The 21,931-nt window shown below is 57.4% G+C and overlaps 1 protein-coding gene across 1 annotated transcript in view; it reads left to right on the top strand.

The window, feature by feature from the left end:
• Positions 1-16,319, top strand: part of LOC144951768 (teashirt homolog 3-like) — a 79,499-nt gene extending 63,180 nt beyond the window's left edge. The window contains 1 exon segment of the mRNA XM_078882132.1: positions 14,856-16,319. The gene's annotated coding sequence lies outside the window, so the exon portion shown is untranslated.
• Positions 16,320-21,931: the final 5,612 nt, after the last annotated feature.

The following is a 21,931-nucleotide window of genomic DNA, read 5'->3' as shown; positions in this document are numbered from 1 at the left end:
CTGTGTTCGTCTGCGCCGCATCTGTGCTAGCCAGGTCGCGCTGCGCTGCGAACCCGCCCACCCGCGTTCGATCCCTGGCCAGGGCTAATTGACATCCGGAACCGATCCTGGACTTCTCCCCCATCCACTCCCCCGGTTTGATCCCCCCACATTTAGACTCGACGTCACCCGTTTCGAGTGTTTGGCTGCCGCTATGCACATCCACGCGGTGAGGATGATGATGGTGATGGTGAGCCACCACCACTTCGTCGAGCTATCGCTCGCGACAGCCAGGTCGCTTCTGAACAACGTCTACGCGGCAGCTCAGTGGTGGGCCCTCGCCTGCTCACAATAACAAACAAAACAACGTCCCTTTTCCAGTTTAGTTCGACGATTCGATTTGTTTGCCGAGAGCGGCGAGGGCCGCCTCCGGTCCGTTCAGCCCCGGAGCGGCTGTGGGTGGCCCGGTGCCCGTGACGGTGGCGGTGACGGCGCGGCACGGACGGGGTGGCCGGGCGTGCGGGCGGGCTGGGTGGTCCGCGTGCGCTGATGTTACACTGCGGCGGAAGTCATTGCAAAGACGGGCGACAATGTCCGGTGAAGGGTTCTTATTTTCCTCTTTGACGTTTGTCGCTGTCCGCCACGCATGCCCAGAAATGTCGAGAAGCACCGGGGCAGCTTCCTTACACCCCCCCTGCCCCCACCGCCCGCCCCCCGTAAATCCCTCGCAGTGGTTTTGTGTAAAAAAACATGTTCGACTCAAAACCGCAGAGCGAGCGTCACGTCCCATTTTATTTTACAACAACAACACAACGGTTGCTAAGCAATGTCCCCCTCCACCCCTCCTCCCTTCCCTGCCCCCCCCCCCCAACAAACCCCCCCCCCCCCCAAAAAAAAACGGGTCAGCAACAACCAGCACCGCCGTCTAAGAAGGAGGAGTGGGGGGTGGTGGCTGTGGGCTGTTGAGGACGCGTGAAAGCCGAGTTCATGGGTCACCAAGAAAGCCGTCGAGGGCTCTCGCCCTCCCGCCCGCGCGGCACAGCTGTTTATTTTTCGGCAGTGATCTGATGCGAACGTCAGTCGAGCCCCGGGCTCCCCCCCCCCCACGCTCCCTGCCGCCCCCACCAACCAACCAAAGCCCCCCCCCCCCCAGGTCAGTATCGGTGTTTGGTAACAGCGCCTCCCCAGAGGTGTGGCATCTGTCAATTCCAGGCAGTGACACACCAGTCTGTCACGTGTCACTTCACATCCCGCTGCCAGAATTCCGCGCGACTCCATAATCTGCCACCACCACCACCACCACCCCCACCACCAGACCAACCCCCCGGGGGCCGCTCTGACCGTGAGTTCGCCGCCCGTGCGGGTGTCTGATTCGGGAGCTCGAGGTTGTGAGTGTGAGTGAGTGTGTGAGTGTGTGAGTGAGTGTGTGTGTGTGAGTGTGTGAGTGAATGTGTGAGTGAGTGAGTGTGTGAGTGTGTGAATGTGTGTGAAAGTAACCTGCAGCGCCACACCTATTACCATCATTAGGGGAAAGAACGGTGATCCAATCTCCGACCCCCAGGAACAGGTTTGCAGATTTGCTGAGCATTTCTGTGAGGTCCTGGGGGAGGGGACATCCCTCAGCCTGGATAACAACGTGGCACGAAGTGGGGATGACCCTGCCGAGGCTGCGGTGCCTCAAATATTGGAAGAAGTCACCCCCTGTGAGTGGCTGGCTAAAGTACCATCTGTTGAGGAAGTACTGAAGGTGATCCAGAGTCTGAGACCAGGAAAGGCACCGGTCAGAGATGATCTCCTAAGCGAAATGCTGAGGGAGGGTGGCGTTTGTGCACAGACTGCCCTACATGACATCATAACAGTCTGGACCACTGGACGGGTTCTGCAGGATTGGAAGGATGCCCTGGTGGTTCCCCCTCTTTAAGAAGGGGACCGCACAGACTGTAACAACTACAGGGGCATCTCACTCCTCAGTGTGCCGGGAAAGGTCCTGGCAAGGATTATTCAACATCGCCTTGCTAGGCACGCTGAGGAGAGGCTTGCGGAGCCCCAATGCGGTTTCAGGAAAGGGCGGTCTTGCACAGATGCCATATTTTTTGTCTTTCTGCTACAGCAGAGGTGTAGGGAATTCCAACAAGACCTACATCTTTGCTTTATTGACCTGGTCAAGGCCTATGATACCATCAGTAGGCCTGGCCTCTGGGTTGTTCTTTGTGCTTTCTGAGTCCCTGACCCTCTGCTCACGATCATTAAGGACCTTCATGATGGTGATTTGGCCCGGGTAAAACTACGTGGTCGGGGGTCGGAGCCATTCCCAGTACACCTTGGGATGCGACAGGGATGTCCTCTGGCTCCTACATTATTTAACATCTATTTCGACCACGTAGTTCGTGAAGCCTTCAATAGCTGTACCAGAGGAATTTCCATCTGGTACAGATACAATGGGAGGCTGATCGATGCCCGGGTGTGGTGAAGGGATGGCTCTCTATTGCTCAACCATGTTATGTATGCCAATGATCTGGTAATTGCTGCTCACTCAGAGGAGGAGTTGGAGATGCTGCTGCTGAGACTGGAGCGTGCCACCATCAGCCCCACCAAAACGAAGCACCTGCCTGGGTATTTTGTACCATCGAACACTCCACCCCCACAACTCCAATCGGTGATGGGGCAGTTGTGGAGAGAGTGAAGAGTTTCCCATACCTGGACAGTGTGCTCATAACCGGCTTCGGTTTAACAGCAGATAGTCTCACTCCGAATCAGTCGAGCGGCATTATCTTTTCATCCGTTGCGTAACGCTGTGTGGAAGCTACCTGGTCTGTCGCTCCGCACAAAGCTTTGGGTCTTCTCGGCCAGAGTCATTCCTTCCTTTATCTACGCTTGCGAAACGTGGACCCCCCTAATGGAACATCTTCGCCAGTTAGAAACATTTCGGCTGGTCTGCCTACGATCCATCCTGAGTTTAACCAGGCCGGATTGTGTGAGGAGCTCACAAGTCCTTGAAAGATCTGGACAAAAGTCCCATCGGTGAGCTCCTCCGGCAGGCAAGGCTGCGTTGGCTGGGTCATGTTGCCTGCATGTCCAGCCACCGCATTCCTAAGCTTTTGTTCGGCCGGATCGAGGGGGCTTAACGGGCGTGGCACGGCCTGGAGAAGAGATGGAGTGATGTGGTACAGAAGGATGTGGAGCTGAGTGGACTTTGCCCATGACTGGTACCAGCGGTGTCAAGATCGGCCTCTGTGGAGGCTTGTGAAGAACGCTACTGGGCAGTTAGAGGCAGTCGCCCTCCAACAACAACGGAGGGGGGAGGAGCGACGCTCACAACAACGAGCGGAGCGCCGGGTGGCTAAAGCACAGCAAGTTGGTACAGTAGGGGGCACAGGTGGTGCATCAGCCAGTCATCTGGGTCATCTCAGTCAGTCGACCCGTGGCACCTGGGTCTGCCCCGTGACCTCCTGCCAGCGGGCGTTCGACACTTCACATGGCCTCAAGGTGCACTTGGGCTGGCACAAGCGTCGTGGTGACGTCACTGCCACTTAGTGGCGAATGGCGGTTGTTGTTGTTGTTGTGTGTGTGTGTGTCTCTCTGTGTGTGTGTCTCTCTCTGTGTGTGTCTCTGTGTGTGTGTCTCTCTCTGTGTGTCTCTGTGTGTGTGTGTGTTTCTCTCTGTGTGTCTCTGTGTGTGTGTGTCTCTCTGTGTATCTCTGTGTGTGTGTCGCTCTCTCTCGGTGTGTGTCTGTGTGTGTCGCTCTCTCTCTCTGTGTGTGTGTGTCTCTCTCTCTGTGTGTCTCTGTGTGTGTGTGTATGTGTCTCTCTCTGTGTGTGTCTCTCTGTGTGTCTCTGTGTGTGTGTGTGTGCCACTCTCTCTGTGTGTCTCTGTGTGTGTGTGCCACTCTCTCTGTGTGTCTCTGTGTGTGTGTGCCACTCTCTCTGTGTGTCTCTCTCTCTCTGTGTCTTTGTGTGTGTGTCTCTCTCTGTGTGTCTCTGTGTGTGTGTGTCTCTTATCGTGGCCGCCGCTGCCATTTTTCAAAGAGAAACAACTTCTGCGCTTTGCCAAGAAAGATTCGGCAGAAGCTTTTTCTGTCCGACCACAACGCCGCCAGCCCCACGCGTTTGGAGTATTTGGCTGCTGGTTAAAATTTCCACGCGATGATGATGATGATAATGATGATAATGATGACGATGATGATCATGATGACGATGATAATGATGATGATGATAATGATGATGACGATAATGATGATCATGATAATGATTATGATAATGGTGATGACGATAATTATATGGTGATAATGATGATCATGATTATGATGATAATGATAATGGTGATAATGATTATCATGATTATCATGATAATGATGATAATGATGATTGAAGATTATGATGATGAGGATAATGATGATAATGACGACCACTTGGGTGATCTGCTATGAATTGTGATCGCCAGGGTCGCTTCTGCGAAAGAGCACGGCTCAGTGGGGGGGTGCCGTACCTGGTCAAAATAAAAAAAATAGTTTGATCGTTTAGTTTCTGCGCCTCTCCAAAGCTGAAGAACCTCGTCGCTCATCGAGCGGCCAAATGTTTCGCCGCGACCCCCCCCCCCCCATAAATAGAGAGGAGACAGAGAGAGGAGACAGCGAGAAAGAGAGAGAGGAGACAGACAGCGAGAGAGAGGAGACAGAGAGAGAGAGGAGAGAGAGAGAGATCGTTGAATTTGGCGTTTGTTTTCTGCGTGACATTTAACGCGTCGGAGCTGAGCGCTCTGTCGGGAAGTGTTGACGGACGTTTACAGACGTAACTCTAGAACATCGGCCCTTCCGGTGGGGTAAACAAGGGGGGGGGGGGTGGGGGGGAGCCCCCTCGCCCCCCCGCCCCCCGCTCCGTGTGTGCGCCACGCGTGGACGTTCGCGATTATCGGGGTCCGGTGACGTTGGCAGGGGCCCCACCCTGGGGACGTGGCCTGGATTCCAGTCTCGAGTGGGGAGCTCTTCATCAATCTCTCTTGACGTGGCCCCCACTCCCCCCCCCCCCCCAAGTGCCCCCTCCCCCTCCTCCCCACTCCCCCCCCCCCCAAGTTCCCCCTCCTCTCCACTCCCCCCCCCCCCAAGTTCCCCCTCCTCCCCACTCCCCCCCCCAAGTGCCCCCTCCCCCTCCTCCCCACTCCCCCCCCCCACCAAGTTCCCCCTCCTCTCCACTCCCCCCCCCCCCCCAAGTTCCCCCTCCTCCCCACTCCCCCCCCAAGTGCCCCCTCCCCCTCCTCCCCACTCCCCCCCCCCACCAAGTTCCCCCTCCTCTCCACTCCCCCCCCCCCAAGTTCCCCCCTCCTCCCCACTCCCCCCCCCCAAGTGCCCCCTCCCCCTCCTCCCCACTCCCCCCCCCCCCAAGTTCCCCCTCCTCTCCACTCCCCCCCCCCCAAGTTCCCCCTCCTCCCCACTCCCCCCCCCAAGTGCCCCCTCCTCCCCACTCCCCCCCCCACCAAGTTCCCCCTCCTCTCCACTCCCCCCCCCCCCAAGTTCCCCCTCCTCCCCACTCCCCCCCCCAAGTGCCCCCTCCCCCTCCTCCCCACTCCCCCCCCCCCAAGTTCCCCCTCCTCCCCACTCCCCCCCCCAAGTGCCCCCTCCCCCCCCCCAAGTGCCCCCTCCTCCCCTCCCTCCCCCTCCTCCCCACTCCCCCCCAAGTGCCCCCTCCCCCTCCTCCCCACCACCTCCCCCCCTACCACCCCCTACCCCCCCCCACCCCCTACCCCCCCTACCCCCCCTACCCCCCAACCACCACCACAGAGAGCGGGGAGAGGCAATTCTGCTCACTGCCAAATCAAACTAAAACATTAAACTATTTTTGTTATTTTACCGGGTAGAGTCCACTCTGAGCTGTGCAATCCCTTTCTCAGAAGCGACCTGATCGTCACTAATGATAGCTCAACACAAACGGCTTCTCAGCATCATCATCACCGTCGTGTGGACAAACTCTCTAAACGCGTGGTGACGTTGATTCTAAACGTGGAGGGAAAAACCGGAGAAAAATCCACGCGACCACGGGGAGAGAGACACGCAGACTCCAAATAAACATCGGCAGGCGTCGTCAGGGTCGGGATCGAACCCACGACCTCCTGCGTACCGGGCGAGGGAGTTAACATCCCGCCGCTGGGTCTACTCAGCCTGAAACGAGTCAAACAGTGGCTGGGACGTGGCGCTCTGTCTCCTGCAGCAAAACGGAACGCGCCCACCGTTGTCCCACCACTCCGGTGTCCCGGCCCACGTGGGCCGACGGACTTTGCTCCGGCTCGTCCGCCCGGCCACCGCCGCCCCTAGCGCACGTGCACACGCGGGGCGGAGTTGTCGCGCGCGCCCCATTGTGACGCTCCATTGTGACGCTCCGCGCTCCAATGTGATGCTCCATTGTGACGCTCTGCGCTCCATTGTGACGCTCCATTGAGACGCTCTGCGCTCCATTGTGACGCTCCATTGAGACGCTCTGCGCTCCAATGTGATGCTCCATTGTGACGCTCCGCGCTCCAATGTGATGCTCCATTGTGACGCTCTGCGCTCCATTGTGACGCTCCATTGAGACGCTCTGCGCTCCATTGTGACGCTCCATTGAGACGCTCTGCGCTCCAATGTGATGCTCCATTGTGACGCTCTGCGCCCCATTGTGACGCTCCATTGAGACGCTCTGCGCTCCATTGTGACGCTCCATTGTGACACTCTGCGCTCCATTGTGACGCTCCATTGTGACGCTCCATTGTGACACTCTGCGCCCCATTGTGACGCTCCATTGAGACGCTCTGCGCTCCATTGTGACGCTCCATTGTGACACTCTGCGCTCCATTGTGACGCTCCATTGTGACGCTCCATTGTGACACTCTGCGCCCCATTGTGACGCTCCATTGAGACGCTCTGCGCTCCATTGTGACGCTCCATTGTGACGCTCTGCGCTCCATTGTGACGCTCCATTGAGACGCTCTGCGCTCCATTGTGACGCTCTATTGAGACGCTCTGCGCTCCATTGTGACGCTCCATTGTGACGCTCTGCGCTCCATTGTGACGCTCCATTGAGACGCTCCATTGTGACGCTCCATTGTGACGCTCTGCGCTCCATTGTGACGCTCCATTGAGACGCTCCATTGTGACGCTCCGCGCTCCATTGTGACGCTCCATTGTGACGCTACGCGCTCCATTGTGACGCTCCATTGTGACGCTACGCGCCCCATTGTGACGCTCCATTGTGACGCTCCATTGTGACGCTCTGCGCTCCATTGTGACGCTACGCGCGGGGCGTTTTGTTGCGTTGAACGGGGCGCTGGTGGCTGAGTGGGCGTGTCTATGTAAAAGTGGGAGGGGCTGACGGTGATGACCGCGTGGGGTCCCAGTTTAGCCTTGACTCCCTGAGGCCCTCCTCGCCTCGTGGTGGCGAGGAGATGTTGACTACCTCGCCTGGTGTACAGGAGGTCGTGGGTTTGATCTCGACCCTGACGCCTGCTGCTGTATATTTGGAGTTTGCGTCTCTCTCTCTCTCATCATCACGGTGGCTAGGAGATGTTGACTACCTCGCCTGGTGTACAGGAGGTCGTGGGTTTGATCTCGACCCTGACGCCTGCTGCTGTATATTTGGAATTTGCGTCTCTCTCTCTCTCATCATCACGGTGGCTAGGAGATGTTGACTACCTCGCCTGGTATGCAGGAGGTCGTGGGTTTGATCCCGACCCTGACGCCTGCTGCTGTATATTTGGAGTTTGCGTGTCTCTCACGCTCTCTCTCCCCATGGTTGTGCTAATTTTCTCTCCGGGTCCTCCAGTTTTACCCTCCACGTTTAGAAATGACGTCACGCGTATTTGGCTGCTGCTATAAATTGCCATGTGATGATGATGGTGATGAGTCACTTCGTTGAGCCATCATTTATGGTGGCCAGGTCGCTTCTGCAAAACAGCTATACAGCTCAGTGGGCCTTCGCTGGTCAAATAAAAATGAGTTCACAGTTGATAGTGAACGAGCCTGACGCTGCTGATGAGACTTTAAACGTCGAAACTGGCCCAGAGGTTGCCTGTCAAACAAAAGCCGCTCGATTAAAAAAAAACGTAAATAATTATTTATTTACCTCTTATTTTTATTGTTTAGCCAGGAAATCCTGGCCGAGTCTCAAGACTGTTTGTGCAGGAGGGTCCTGCCAGGCGTTGCAGTCGCGGGCGATGATTGCTGCTGCTGATGCTGCTGTGTGGTCCACATTGAGTGGGGAATGGTGGTGCAGCGATTAGCGCACTGCGCTACGAACCCGCCGACCCGAGTTCGATTCCCACTCACGGCCAGCCAACACCGGTGACGAACATCTGAACCGGTCATGGGCCCTCCCCTAAGTCGACTCGGCCTCAAATGAGTACCTGGTGCGGTGTGTAGTAAACATCGCCACTGGGGAGACAAAGGCGGCCAGGCATGGTGCTGGCCACCCACCCCCTCGTGCGCCACAGTGCCGGCCTTCATAGGTGCTGCTCGCTAACAGCACTTGCCCCTGCAGTCTGTTCATGCTATACAGGGGATCTTTGTCTTTGTCCCCATTGAGCCTATCCACAGGACGGCCGCTGGTGACCTCTGGCATTGTTCGTGGTCGTGACGCTCTGAGCCCCGACTGGACACCTGTGAAGAAGAAGAGCTTCACAGCTCTTCGGATTCCTCCTGCAGCATGAGTGCACAGATGCTGATTCTCATTCTCACTTCAGCACAGAGCGGCGCTCGCTTTACCGACCCGCGGAGCGAGGGGTGATGAGCCGAGTCGAGCCGCCCCCCCCCCCCCCCATCCGCTGCTGGATGAGTTCCACGCGAAGCCCACGACGCCGCCGCCTCTCGGGTGACGTCACAGGCTACCCCCCCCCCCACCCCCGCCCCCCCCCCAGGATCAACACGGCGGGGGGGGGGGCTCAATCCAGCAGTGGATTGAGGTGTAATGTAGAGAGCGATGAACACGTCATGGAGGCAGCCCCCCACTACCCCCCTCACCCCCACCCCTCCCCCCGTATCACCCGTTATGACTAATCACTCTGAGCTCGTCTTTGTGCCATTTAAACATTTGGCGTTTTAATTATTAAATTTTTTGTGCACAACTCGGAGGCAGCTAAATTAAGGTCAGGTTGGATTCGGGATGTTTTTCTCTCTCCCCCCCCCGCCTCTCTCTCTCTCAGCCGAAATCAGTCGCGCCGTGACTAATGCGAGCTGCGTGCTCGAGAGAGAGAGAGGCGCGACTGCTCATGACCTAAAAAAAATTAAACGCGTGGGGTGGGGTGGGGTGCAGAGAACAGTTTTTTTCATCTCGAATTTATCTTTCGTCATTCTGCATTTTAACAAAGACAAAGGCTAAAGGACCCCCCCCTCAATCCAGGTAGCCTCTGCAGACCGCTGGGGCAAGTGCGTTTTATTCAGCAGGCGCCACTACGAAAGTCCGGCGCGACGTCCCGTGCCGTGGCAGGACCCCGGGCCGCGTCTGCCTCCGCGCACGCCGATGTCTGTGGCCGCGCTCTCTGCGGCAAGTGGTTGAGGCCGAGCCGACCTAGGGAGAGGGCCCCGGGGGGGGGGGGGGGGGGTGAAAGGTGCTCACGATGTTGACCGTGAGTTGTGATCCAGCTCACGTGGCAGCGGCGGCGGCGCTGCCGCTGCGGCGGCGACACTCGCTCGTACGGGCGTCGGACGCGGCACCGTTTGGTACCCTCAGCAGCAGAAAGCACTTTAGCCCCCCCCCCCCGCCCTTTCACGATATAAAATGGGAGTGTGATGACAGAAGAGATGGAGAGACGCGAGAGTGAGACGCAGCGTGCTCCACGTTTATTGGTATTTCATGATCGCTGTTTTACGCGGCCCTGCCTTTTGTTCACCAAATCTGCCGGCCCCTTTGATCCGCTTGGGGCACTCTGGATTTTCATTCCCCTTTGCCACCACTTGCACGCACGGACACAAGCACGCACGCACGCACGGACACAAGCACGCACGCACGCACGGACACAAGCACGCATGCACGCACGGACACAAGCACGCACGCACGGACACAAGCACGCACGCACGGACACAAGCACGCACGCACGCACGGACACAAGCACGCACGCACGCACGGACACAAGCACGCACGCACGGACACAAGCACGCACGCACGGACACAAGCACGGCCACGCGCACGCACGCACGGACACAAGCACGCACGCACGCACGGACACAAGCACGGCCACGCGCACGCACGCACGGACACAAGCACGCACGCACGGACACAAGCACGGACACAAGCACGCACGCACGGACACAAGCACGCACGCACGCACGGACACAAGCACGGCCACGCGCACGCACGCACGGACACAAGCACGCACAGCACGCGCGGAGACGCAACGCACGCAGCTGTGTTTTGCCACTTTTTATTGGCTGACAACAGAACGGTGTTTTTGTTAAACACTTTACTGCCCAGGCGAAGAGCTCGAAAGCGCAGGGTCGATGTGGCTCGTGGTGCCGCGCCGTGAGCCTCGATCCGCGACCCTCACCGCCACGACATCCCCTGGCTTTCTCTTGAGACGCTGCGGCGCGTCGGGCGTGGAAACGCGTCTCTTGACAACCGCTTCGTGCGTTTCGCGTCGTCGTCCTGCCCCAAGTGACCTCCGATTAGCACGGTGGCCACGTACAGTGGGGCGAAAGCAGTTCGACATCGTGCTGCACATACATGCACGATGGTGATGATGGTGGTGATGGTTGTGATGTTGATGGTGGTGATGGTGGTGATGGTGGTGACGTTGATGGTGGTGATGTTGATGGTGGTGATGGTGGTTATGGTGGTGATGTTGATGGTGGTGATGGTGGTGATGTTGATGGTGGTGATGTTGATGGTGGTGATGTTGATGGTGGTGATGGTGGTGATGGTGGTAATGTTGATGGTGGTGATGGTGTTGATGGTGGTGATGGAGATGATGTTGATGGTGGTGATAGAGGTGATGGTGGTGATGGTGGTGATGGTGGTGATGGTGGTGATGGTGGTGATGGTGGTGATGGTGGTAATGTTGATGGTGGTGATGGTGTTGATGGTGGTGATGGAGATGATGTTGATGGTGGTGATGGTGGTGATGGTGGCAATGGAGGTGATGTTGATGGTGGTGATAGAGGTAATGGTGGTGATGGAGGTGATGTTGATGGTGGTGATGGTGGTGATGGTGATGATGGTGGTGATGGTGTTGATGGTGGTGATGTTGATGGTGGTGATGGAGGTGATGTTGATGGTGGTGATGTTGATGGTGGTGATGGAGGTGATGGTGTTGATGGTGCTGATGTTGATGGTGGTGATGGTGGTGATGGTGTTGATGGTGGTGATGGAGGTGATGTTGATGGTGGTGATGGTGGTGATGGTGGTCATGGTGGTGATGTTGATGGTGGTGGTGATGGAGGTGATGTTGATGATGCGGCCGTCTGGAACGCTCTTCCGATATTCGGCAGCCACTGGAGCAATGCACTTGTAAATAATAATTTAGATTGGCAAACTCATTAGTTTGGAACTGCTTGTTTGTGTTTAGTTTGTTGTCCTTCCACCCCCGCACCTTCAAGTAGCACAGTTGGCTATGTACGGTGTGAAAGAAGTTCAATGTATGTACTACATACGTGCAGGCAGCGTGTCCGTCAGTGACCTTTCTTTTGTCCTATGCCACGGTTGTTTTGCGCCGATTTCTCTTTGCTTCAATGCTGAACGTTAGTCCACGACTCACGCAGAGACCCGTAGACTCCCTTACAGACCCATAGACTCACACAGACACCCATAGACTCACACAGAGACCCATAGACTCACACAAAGACCCGTAGACTCACGCAGAGACCCGGAGACTCACACAGAGACCCGTAGACTCACACAGAGACCCGTAGACTCACGCAGAGACCCGTAGACTCACACAGAGACCCGTAGACTCACGCAGAGACCCATAGACTCACACAGACACCCATAGACTCACACAGAGACCCATAGACTCACACAAAGACCCGTAGACTGACGCAGAGACCCGTAGACTCACGCAGCGACCCGTAGACTCACACAGAGACCCGTAGACTCACGCAGAGACCCGTAGACTCACGCAGAGACCCATAGACTCACACAGACACCCGTAGACTCACGCAGAGACCCATAGACTCACACAGAGACCCGTAGACTCACACAGAGACCCGCAGACTCACACACAGACCCATAGACTCACACAGACACCCGTAGACTCACACAGACACCCGTAGACTCACGCAGAGACCCATAGACTCACACAAAGACCCGTAGACTCACGCAGAGACCCGGAGACTCACACAGAGACCCGTAGACTCACACAGAGACCCGTAGACTCACACAGACACCCATAGACTCACACAAAGACCCGTAGACTCACGCAGAGACCCGGAGACTCACGCAGAGACCCATAGACTCACACAGACACCCATAGACTCACGCAGAGACCCGTAGACTCACGCAGAGACCCGTAGACTCACACAGAGACCCGTAGACTCATGCAGAGACCCATAGACTCACACAGACACCCGTAGACTCACGCAGAGACCCATAGACTCACACAGAGACCCGTAGACTCACACAGAGACCCGCAGACTCACACACAGACCCATAGACTCACACAGAGACCCGTAGACTCACACAGACACCCGTAGACTCACGCAGAGACCCATAGACTCACACAGAGACCCGTAGACTCACACAGAGACCCATAGACTCACACAGAGACCCGTAGACTCACACAGGGACCCGTAGACTCACGCAGAGACCCATAGACTCACACAGAGACCCGTAGACTCACACAGACACCCATAGACTCACACAGAGACCCGTAGACTCACGCAGAGACCCATAGACTCACACAGAGACCCGTAGACTCACACAGAGACCCGCAGACTCACACACAGACCCATAGACTCACACAGAGACCCGTAGACTCACACAGACACCCGTAGACTCACGCAGAGACCCATAGACTCACACAGAGACCCGTAGACTCACACAGAGACCCATAGACTCACACAGAGACCCGTAGACTCACACAGGGACCCGTAGACTCACGCAGAGACCCATAGACTCACACAGAGACCCGTAGACTCACACAGACACCCATAGACTCACACAGAGACCCGGAGACTCACACAGAGACCCATAGACTCACGCAGAGACTCATAGACTCACACAGACACCCATAGACTCACGCAGAGACCCGTAGACTCACACAGAGACCCATAGACTCACACAGAGACACCCACAGACTCACACAGACACCCATAGACTCACACAGAGACCCTTAGACTCACGCAGAGACCCTTAGACTCACGCAGAGACCCGTAGACTCACAGAAACCGACCCCTGCTCTCCTGAGGCTGTGCTCAGGTTAAGCAAACAAACTGGGAAACTTGACGTGGCTCTGGGAGGAGTCGCTGGGCCAATGGATGCAGCAGTCGCCATTGGGGGGGGGATGGGGGGAGGGGGCACGAAAATGTAGTCCCCCCCCCCCCAAGCCGAAGCAGTGACCTCTTCGCGGTGACCTGTCACCTCGCAGTGATGACCTGTGACCCCTTAGCAATGACCTCTAACCTCACAGCGATGACCTTTCACCTCGCAGTGATGACCTTTCATCTCGCAGCGATGACCTGTGACCCCTTAGCAATGACCTCTCACCTCGCAGCGATGACCTTTCACCTCGCAGCGATGACCTTTCACCTCGCAGCGATGACCTTTCACCTCGCAGCGATGACCTTTCACCTCGCAGCGATGACCTGTGACCCCTTGGCAATGACCTCTCACCTCGCAGTAACGACCTTTTCGCCCTGCAGCGGCGACCTCCTCTAACCCGTGTTAGGCAGAGCGACGTACACGTTTGTTTGCGAGATGACCAGCAGTCGGCAGTACAGGGTGCACGGTGACGAAATGTTAACTACCTCGCCTGGTATACAGGAGGTCGTGGGTGTCTCTCACCCCGCGGTGGCGTGGATTTTTATCCGGGGTCCTCCCAGGTTTTTGCCTCCACATTTGGAATCAACATTGTGCCGCCGTACACTTCCACACGACGATAAGCCACTTTATTTTTATCTATCATTTGTGAGGAGCCATTGTTGCTTCTGTATAGATCAGTAGTGTGCCTTGCCTGGTAAAAATGCAAAAACATCGTCTTAAGTGTATATTGGTCTCCGTGAGTCTATGGGTCTTCGTGTGCATCCATGGGTCTCTACGCAAGTCTACAGCTCTCTATGTGAGTCTATGGGTCTCTTACAGGAAGACGAGTGGAAGAGTAGGCAACATTTAGTGTGTGACGGAGACATGGAGAGAGTGGGGGAGAGGCGTGGTAGGGGAGAGAGCCACTTGGTTGAGCCGTCACGTGCGATCGCCAGGTCACTTCTGAGAAAGAGCTACACAGCTCAAGTGGGTCCTTACCTGGTCAAGTAAAATAGTTTAATAGTTTAACGTCAACACTCGGGGGAGACAAAGGCGGCCTTGTGTTGGCCACACCATCCGCGTGCGCCCTGGCGGCCTTCATAAGATGCTCGCTCGCCAACAGCACTTGCCCCAACAGCCTGAGAAGGCTATAGGGGGGGGGGGGGGGCTTTGCCTTTTGTATACAGGGTGGCCTAAAATTCAGGACACACGGGGTTATTATAATTGTTGTCACAATCACATTCGGCGATTCCATTTATTGAAACGAACGTTCCAGGCGACCCCAATTAACGTCAACCTGTGTTGCATGATTTTTTGGAATATTCAGCAATCCTGTTTTGTTGCCTCAAATTCATCCACGGGGTTCTTGGTCGAGTCACAGGAGGAAGAAGAATGTTGACATTGATGATCATCGACTCGTAGAGACACACATTTACTCTCCCGCTCCGTCTGCCGTTTCGTGCGCAGGTGTCCCCAGGAGCGACCGAGGCGACCCCGGGATGAAGGGCCTGACGAAGGCCCCGGCGAAGACCCAGGGACGTAGGCCCGGGCACCAAGGTCCAGGCACGAAGGCCCTGGGAAGACGGCCCAGGCATGAAGGCCTAGGCACCAAGGCCCAGGCACGAAGGCCCAGGCACGAAGGCCCTGGGACGACGGCCCAGGCACAACGGCCCAGGCATGAAGGCCTAGGGACAAAGGTCCAGGCACGATGACCCAGGGACGACGGCTCAGGCATGAAAGTCCAGGGACGACGGCTCAGGCACGAAGGCCCCGGTCCGTCCAGGTGCATGCGGCGGCGGGGAGCGGACGCCACATCGAGGACTCCGATCCCACCACCTCCTGCTCCACCTCCTCCTCCTCCACCTCCTCCTCGCCGCCGAAGCCACCACCACGGCGCCGCGCTCGCCCTGTGCCCCGTTCACCCGGACAACCCAACTCGGGCAACGCGTTTCCTCCCCCACCACCCCCACTCCCACCCCCACCCCGTGCGTGTCCGCCAAATGCACTGAATGTAAATAGTTGAAATTCCAGCGCGAGGGCGGAAGGTTATTTTTTTTTAGAGGCGGGGGGTGGGGGGCGGTGGAAGCAGGGTGGTGGAGGAGGCTGCCAGGAGTGGGGGAAAAAATGACAATTCCATTGTCAACGTGGCCCCCGCCACGCAGCACGAAGCTCCGTGGTGACGAATGGTGGCAGCGGCGGGCGCCGTGCTCGCTCCGCTGTTAGCGTGCGGACGTGAGGGACGAGGTCGGTGGGAGCGCCAGGAATGCTCGGGGGGGGGGAGACGCGCCGAGCGTTGCGAGTCATCAACACTTTCTCAAGATTGTTCAACAAAAAAATCTCCTTCCCACAAATGTCTTTTTGTTGTTATTGCAACAAACCATTCCCAAGATATATTTCTGCTCCTCATCCCCGCCCAGCCCCCCCCCCGCCTCTTTCCCAAGCGCTCTCCTGCCATGCAGGCAAGTAGCCGTCACCGCCACGTGTTTTTTTATTTTTCTTGTGCGAGGATGAAATAAATAATTATCGACTTCAGATTTCCGTACGTCAAAGGCGGAGCGAGCCAAGCCACTTCTAAAAAGGACCCCAACTGTTCGCGGGCAGGCACCGTGACGAAGATTGATTGCCCGCGGCTGTTGGAAATTCGGCATTCGAACGGAAACAGTTGACGAATTACCAGGAAAATGCGAAACACATTTCTGTGAAGAGAGAGGAGAAAAAAAAACAACGATCCGCGCCGCGCCGCGCGGCCGACCCGCGGCTCGCGCGGTCGGCGTTGTTCGGCTGCGGAGAATGGCAAGGGGATGAGCGCGGTCCGGTAACCGGGTCCGGTAGCCGGGTCCGGTAGCCGAGTCCGGTAGCCGGGTCCGGTAGCCAGGTCCGGTCGTGGGGTCCGGTCACGAGGCCCAGGTGCGGTCCCATCACGGGGCCCGTGGCGTGTGTGTGGGGTGTGGGTGGGATGTGTGTGTGGGTGTGTGGGTGTGTGTGTGTGTGGGTGTGTGGGTGTGTGTGTGGGTGTGTGTGTGGGTGTGCGTGTGGGTGCGTGTGGGTGCGTGTGGGTGTGTGGGTGTGTGTGGGTGTGCGTGTGGGTGTGCGTGTGCGTGTGGGTGTGCGTGTGGGTGTGCGTGTGGGTGTGCGTGTGGGTGTGCGTGTGGGTGTGCGTGTGGGTGTGCGTGTGGGTGTGCGTGTGGGTGTGCGTGTGGGTGTGCGTGTGGGTGTGCGTGTGGGTGTGCGTGTGGGTGTGCGTGTGGGTGTGCGTGTGGGTGTGCGTGTGGGTGTGCGTGTGGGTGTGCGTGTGGGTGTGCGTGTGGGTGTGCGTGTGGGTGTGCGTGTGGGTGTGCGTGTGGGTGTGCGTGTGGGTGTGCGTGTGGGTGTGCGTGTGGGTGTGCGTGTGGGTGTGCGTGTGGGTGTGCGTGTGGGTGTGCGTGTGGGTGTGCGTGTGGGTGTGCGTGCACAGCAAGTTGGTACAGTAGGGGGCACAGGTGGTGCATCAGCCAGTCATCTCGGTCATCTCGGTCAGTCGACCCGTGGCACCTTCTGGGTCTGCCCCGTGACCTCCTGCCATCGGGCGTTCGACACTTCACGTGGCCTCAAGGTGCACATGGCCTGGCACAAGCGTCGTGGTGACGTCACCGCCACTTAGTGGCGAATGACGGTTGTTGTTGTGTGTGTGTGAGCGCCTGATTCGGAGCCACCGCCGGCGTCACCTCCAGGGTGCCCCCCCCCACCTCCACCGCTCGCTCCGCACGTGTCTCGTGGTGCCTCGTGGTGCCACGTGGCACCACGTGATCCCAGGTGCTTCGTGGTGCCTCATGGTGCCACGTGGTACCACGTGATCCCAGGTGCCTCGTGGTGCCACGTGGCGCCACGTGGTACCACGTGATCCCAGGTGCCTCGTGGTGCCACGTGGCGCCACGTGGTACCACGTGATCCCAGGTGCTTCGTGGTGGCACGTGGTGCCACTCTGTCCCGGCTCCGGCGAGAAGTGGGATCACAGGGCTCGCCTGAGTTGGCGTCTCACATTTGCAGTTTGTTTGTTGTCTGAGCTCTGCATTCGTCTGTCACGACGTCTGCCCCCCCCTCCTCCTCCATCCTCCTCCAGCACGGCTCCCAGACGGCAGCTGTCGTTAGCAGTGTCACGCACAGATGCTGACTCAGGCTTCCCACACAAACCCACAATCGTGTTTCTCTCCCTCCCTCTCTGCCCCCCACACCGCCACTCGCTCGCTCTTTATTTATTTATTTTCCATGCGGCAAACATCGACGCCAGCTCCCCCCTCTGGTGCGAGTGAGCGGCGGAGACCACGGACGGGGTTAGCGCTGGGGGGGGGGGGTATTGACGTCTGCGTGCGCACATCGTCGTCGTCGTCGTCTTCATCGTCGTCGTCGTCGTCTTCATCGTCGTCATTGTCGTCTTCATCGTCATCATCGTCGTCATCGTCGTCTTCATCGTCGTCATCATCATCATCGTCGTCGTCATCATCGTCTCCGCCATGACGGTATTCTCTGCATTGCGAGGCGCTCCGGACAGTGAGATGCACGCGAACACACAACAAGGCCCCCCCCTCCCTTGCTCGGTGACAAGAGAGTTTAAAGGTTCCCGGTCATGCACAGCAGCAGCACCAGCAGCAGCACCAGCAGCAGCAGCAGCAACAACAACAACCACCACCACCAGCAGCACCGTTCACCACGCCGCGAAGTGGCAGTGACCTCACGAGGGTGCTTGTGCCAGGCTAGGTGCACCTTGAACCCCAGGCTGCTGGGGCGACTGCTGTTGGCGGAACAAGGCGGGCAAACACGCGCGTTTACAACTCCTCGTTAATTGGCCGAAAACATCTGAACACGTCGAGGACTGGCAGAGCTTTGGGCAATTGTTGGCAGCCGTCGTTGGCACTGCGACTGCTGCTCCCAGATGTTCCCGTTGCCTCCACCTCTCACCCGCCCCGCCCTTATTGGGACGTCTGTGAGAAAGAGCTTCACGGCTCATCGGATTTATGCAGGATGCAATACATCTTGTGATTCTGACACGGCACGTGCGCGCGGCGTGGGGTCGGCCCGGCACCCCCCCCCCCGTCCTTCCTTGGCCTCCCCCCAGGATCTTACCGGGGGAGCTCCAGAGTTGGAGAGCCGAGTTAGGCATCAGGCAAGTGTCGTCGTGTCACACGAGACGCACCCTCGGCGTTTGATTGGGGGGGTGGGTGGGAGTGGCGTCCGATCATCGCGGGAATGAACAAAATCGCGACGCGAAATTTGAGTTTTTTTCTTTCCCCGAAAGCTCTCGAGCGCCGTCTCATTCCGACGGAGGGAGGAGGAAGTGGGGGGGGAGCTCGGGGTGGGGGGGGGTCGACTGGCAGCCCCAGGACCCGTATCACTGCGTCCGTGCGTGTGTCCGTCGCGGGGTAGACTGGAGACGGTGTGGTGTGAGTGGTGTGTGTGGTGTGGTGTGAGTGGTGTGTGTGGTGTGAGTGGTGTGTGTGGTGTGTGTGGGTAGTGTGGTGTGTGTGGTGTGTGTGGGTAGTGTGTGTGGTGTGAGTGGTGTGGGTGGTGTGTGTGGTGTGAGTGGTGTGAGTGGTGTGTGTGGTGTGAGTGGTGTGTGTGGTGTGAGTGGTGTGTGTGGTGTGAGTGGTGTGAGTGGTGTGTGTGGTGTGGTGTGAGTGGTGTGGGTGTCTCCATGCGGGCGGGGCGGGGAGGGGGCTGTGTGCAGGTGTCCCCACTGATGCTCGCTTGTTGGCGATTTGTTTTTATATTTTGACGGCGAGGCCGCGCGTTGGCGGGTGGTTGCCGGGGGAGGAGAGAGAGGAAGCATGAGGAGTGAGAGGGAGGGAGGAGGAGTGAGAGTCGGAGGGAGAGGGGTTTTGGGGGTTCTTGTTGTTTGCGAAGGACCGAAGGACCCCGCCCTTCCCTCTCCCGTGACGGTGTCGAACCCGGCAGCGGCAACAGCATCAGAGACAGAATGCCCCAAGGGACGAAAGGCCCCAGGCAGATTTGCGCTTCCCAGCCCAAACTGCAGCAGCAGCAGGGAAGGTTCACTGGAAGGTTGTGAGAGATCAAGCTGAAAAGAATTGATGTCGCGTTGTCCGTGTCTAATGACGCGTGTGAAAATAACTCCTCTCCCGTGTCACTCGGCACTGATCTCCTGGACGGGAGAAATGCAATCTTTTGTGTTTGCCAGGCGCTGATCAGTCAGGCTGCTGACAACAGCTGTCCTTTTAGCGCAAAGGAAATAAAGAAAAGACAGAGAGAGTGGGAGAGAGAGGAGGGGGGGGAGCACACGGGAGATAGACGGAGAGAGATACAAACTAAATCAGAGCCGGGAATGTTGTGTGCCGACGATGAGGGCGGATTTGGAATCCGGGAACCCCTCCTGGGTCACCGGTACCACGCTCCATCGCATCGCGGTACCGGCAGCACGAAATCGTCTCGGTACCAATTTCCCGTAAATATGACTGTGTCGTTAAACCCGCCACCACCCGACACGGCCAATTAGTAACGGGGTTCGTCAGGTAAATAAAACGTGGGCAATTCGTCACTACTTCAGCACACCGGTTGTGTGTTGGAGAGTCAAGCCCCCTGAAATATTTACAATTCGAGTACCGTGACGCTTCCGCCGGTGACAACAACAACAACCACCACGAGCTTCAGGTGACAGCCAGAATTGTGCTGACCCCCCCCCCGTCACCTCCTTGCTGGCTCACCTGTGAGAGAGAGAGAGAGACGGGCGTCACCACGAGGTGCGCCTGTGAAGGGGCTTGCGGACGCGGGCGGCGGGGGGTGGTATTTCGGCTCGCGAGGGAACGAGGATCTTGAGTTGAGGCTCGATGTGTCGCACCAACCTCCCCACGAATGGAGGTGGCTTCGGGTGCAGGGCTCCGTGAACAGAGGTGGGCCGTCCTCGTGAAGTCGTGTTAATTTATTTGACCTACGTCATGGGTGTATTACTTTTTTAAAGTTGGTGGTTTTCGTTTTTTTTTTTGGGTTGTGCCCGGGCACGCTGGTGGCCTCTCTGCCCACCGCCGTCGCCACCCGCGAGCGCCCGCCCACCGTCACGTGCGCGCGCACTTCAGCCGCGTTCTCCGCTGCTATTGGACGGCGCGTCGCAAATGTGTCACGTGGGCCGTGCCGCTGCTATTGGACGGCGCGTCGCCTGCGCGTCACAATGGTGTCACGTGGGCCTTGCCACGTGCGCGTGTTGCCACGTGTTTGAGAATGGGGGGCGACCCTGGGCAGCAGCAGCAGCGGCAGCAGCAGCAGTAGCCCGCCTCTTCTGGCTTACGAGAAGCGTACAAACACGACTCGTGTTTTGTGTTTGTTTGCTAAAAATGAATTTTTGTAATGAAAAACTTAAAAACGAACGTATATAAAATTGCGGTGTAAATATATACTGTACACAGTATATATACGTCATGCTCTCTTTGTTAAAAGTGTACATACGTTCGGCACGTTTTGATACTGAATTTGCTTTGTGCTTGGCCAGCCACAACCTTTCCTATTCCTCCTCCCTCTTCGTAAGGCATCGCCCCTCCGTCTCTTGTCTGCGATAGCCGCTCTTGCTTTCGTCGTATTCCCTTTCGTCGTTTTAATCCCCCCCCCCTCCACCCCCCCTCCTCTCCCCCCCCCTCCACCCCCCCTCCTCTCCCCCCCCCCCACCGGTATCCGGCACAGGCGACGGGGAATCGCTACGTTAGACAAAAAAAAATCGCTCGATATTTATTTACGAGAGAGAGAGAAAACAACGCTTACGGCTGCTGTGTGTTGTTTATACGTTACGCTCGCGACATCGGCCAGCCATACATGCCTACCGCCACCCGCCACCCGGAATACGTTTTTGATTTCGTTCGCGAGAGGGTCGCGATGTGGACATTCCACGATGGGGACATTCCACACGAGCGGCGAAGTCGCGGCCGCGATTCGATTCGTCGTGAGCGTTGCACGGCCCCCCCCACCACCCCCCCCCACCACCCCCCCCCACCACCCCCCCCCACCACCCCCCCCCACCACCCCCCCCCACCACCCCCCCCCCACCACTCCCCCCACCACCACTCTCCACCAAGCGGGGTAGGAGGGGGGGGATGAGGAGCCCCTCCCCCCAGGGCCCCCCCCCAACCTCCATCCCCCCCACATACCCCCCCCGCCCCAAGTCCTGACTGTACAGACCTAATCTGCACTTACAAGTAAAACAAAAAGAGAGAGAAAGACGATCTGCCGGCGAGAATCTTTATAATGAAATATATATTTTATTTAGATGCTTTTTTTGGAATGCAACGAAAACAAACAATGACGACGATACAAAAACAAGAAGAATGGATAAAAAATAACCTGTAACCCCCCCCCCCCCTTTTTTTAAAAACATGTTCCCATAACATAAATGGTGAGACAGAGAGAGAGAGAGCAAAAACCAGTCACGCGCACACACAAACATACACAACGTGCCGACAAACATTCACATTTGTCACGACGGTTATTAAACTGAGAAAGAACTCTGCCCTGCTCGCTGCGTCTCCATCCATCGTCGTCGTCGTTGTTGTTGTTGTCGTTGTTGTTGTCCG

Source organism: Lampetra fluviatilis, chromosome 63 (genome assembly GCF_964198595.1).
Source record: "Lampetra fluviatilis chromosome 63, kcLamFluv1.1, whole genome shotgun sequence".
Classification (NCBI taxonomy): Eukaryota; Metazoa; Chordata; class Hyperoartia; order Petromyzontiformes; family Petromyzontidae; genus Lampetra; species Lampetra fluviatilis.
This window is presented reverse-complemented; position numbering and strand designations above follow the sequence as displayed.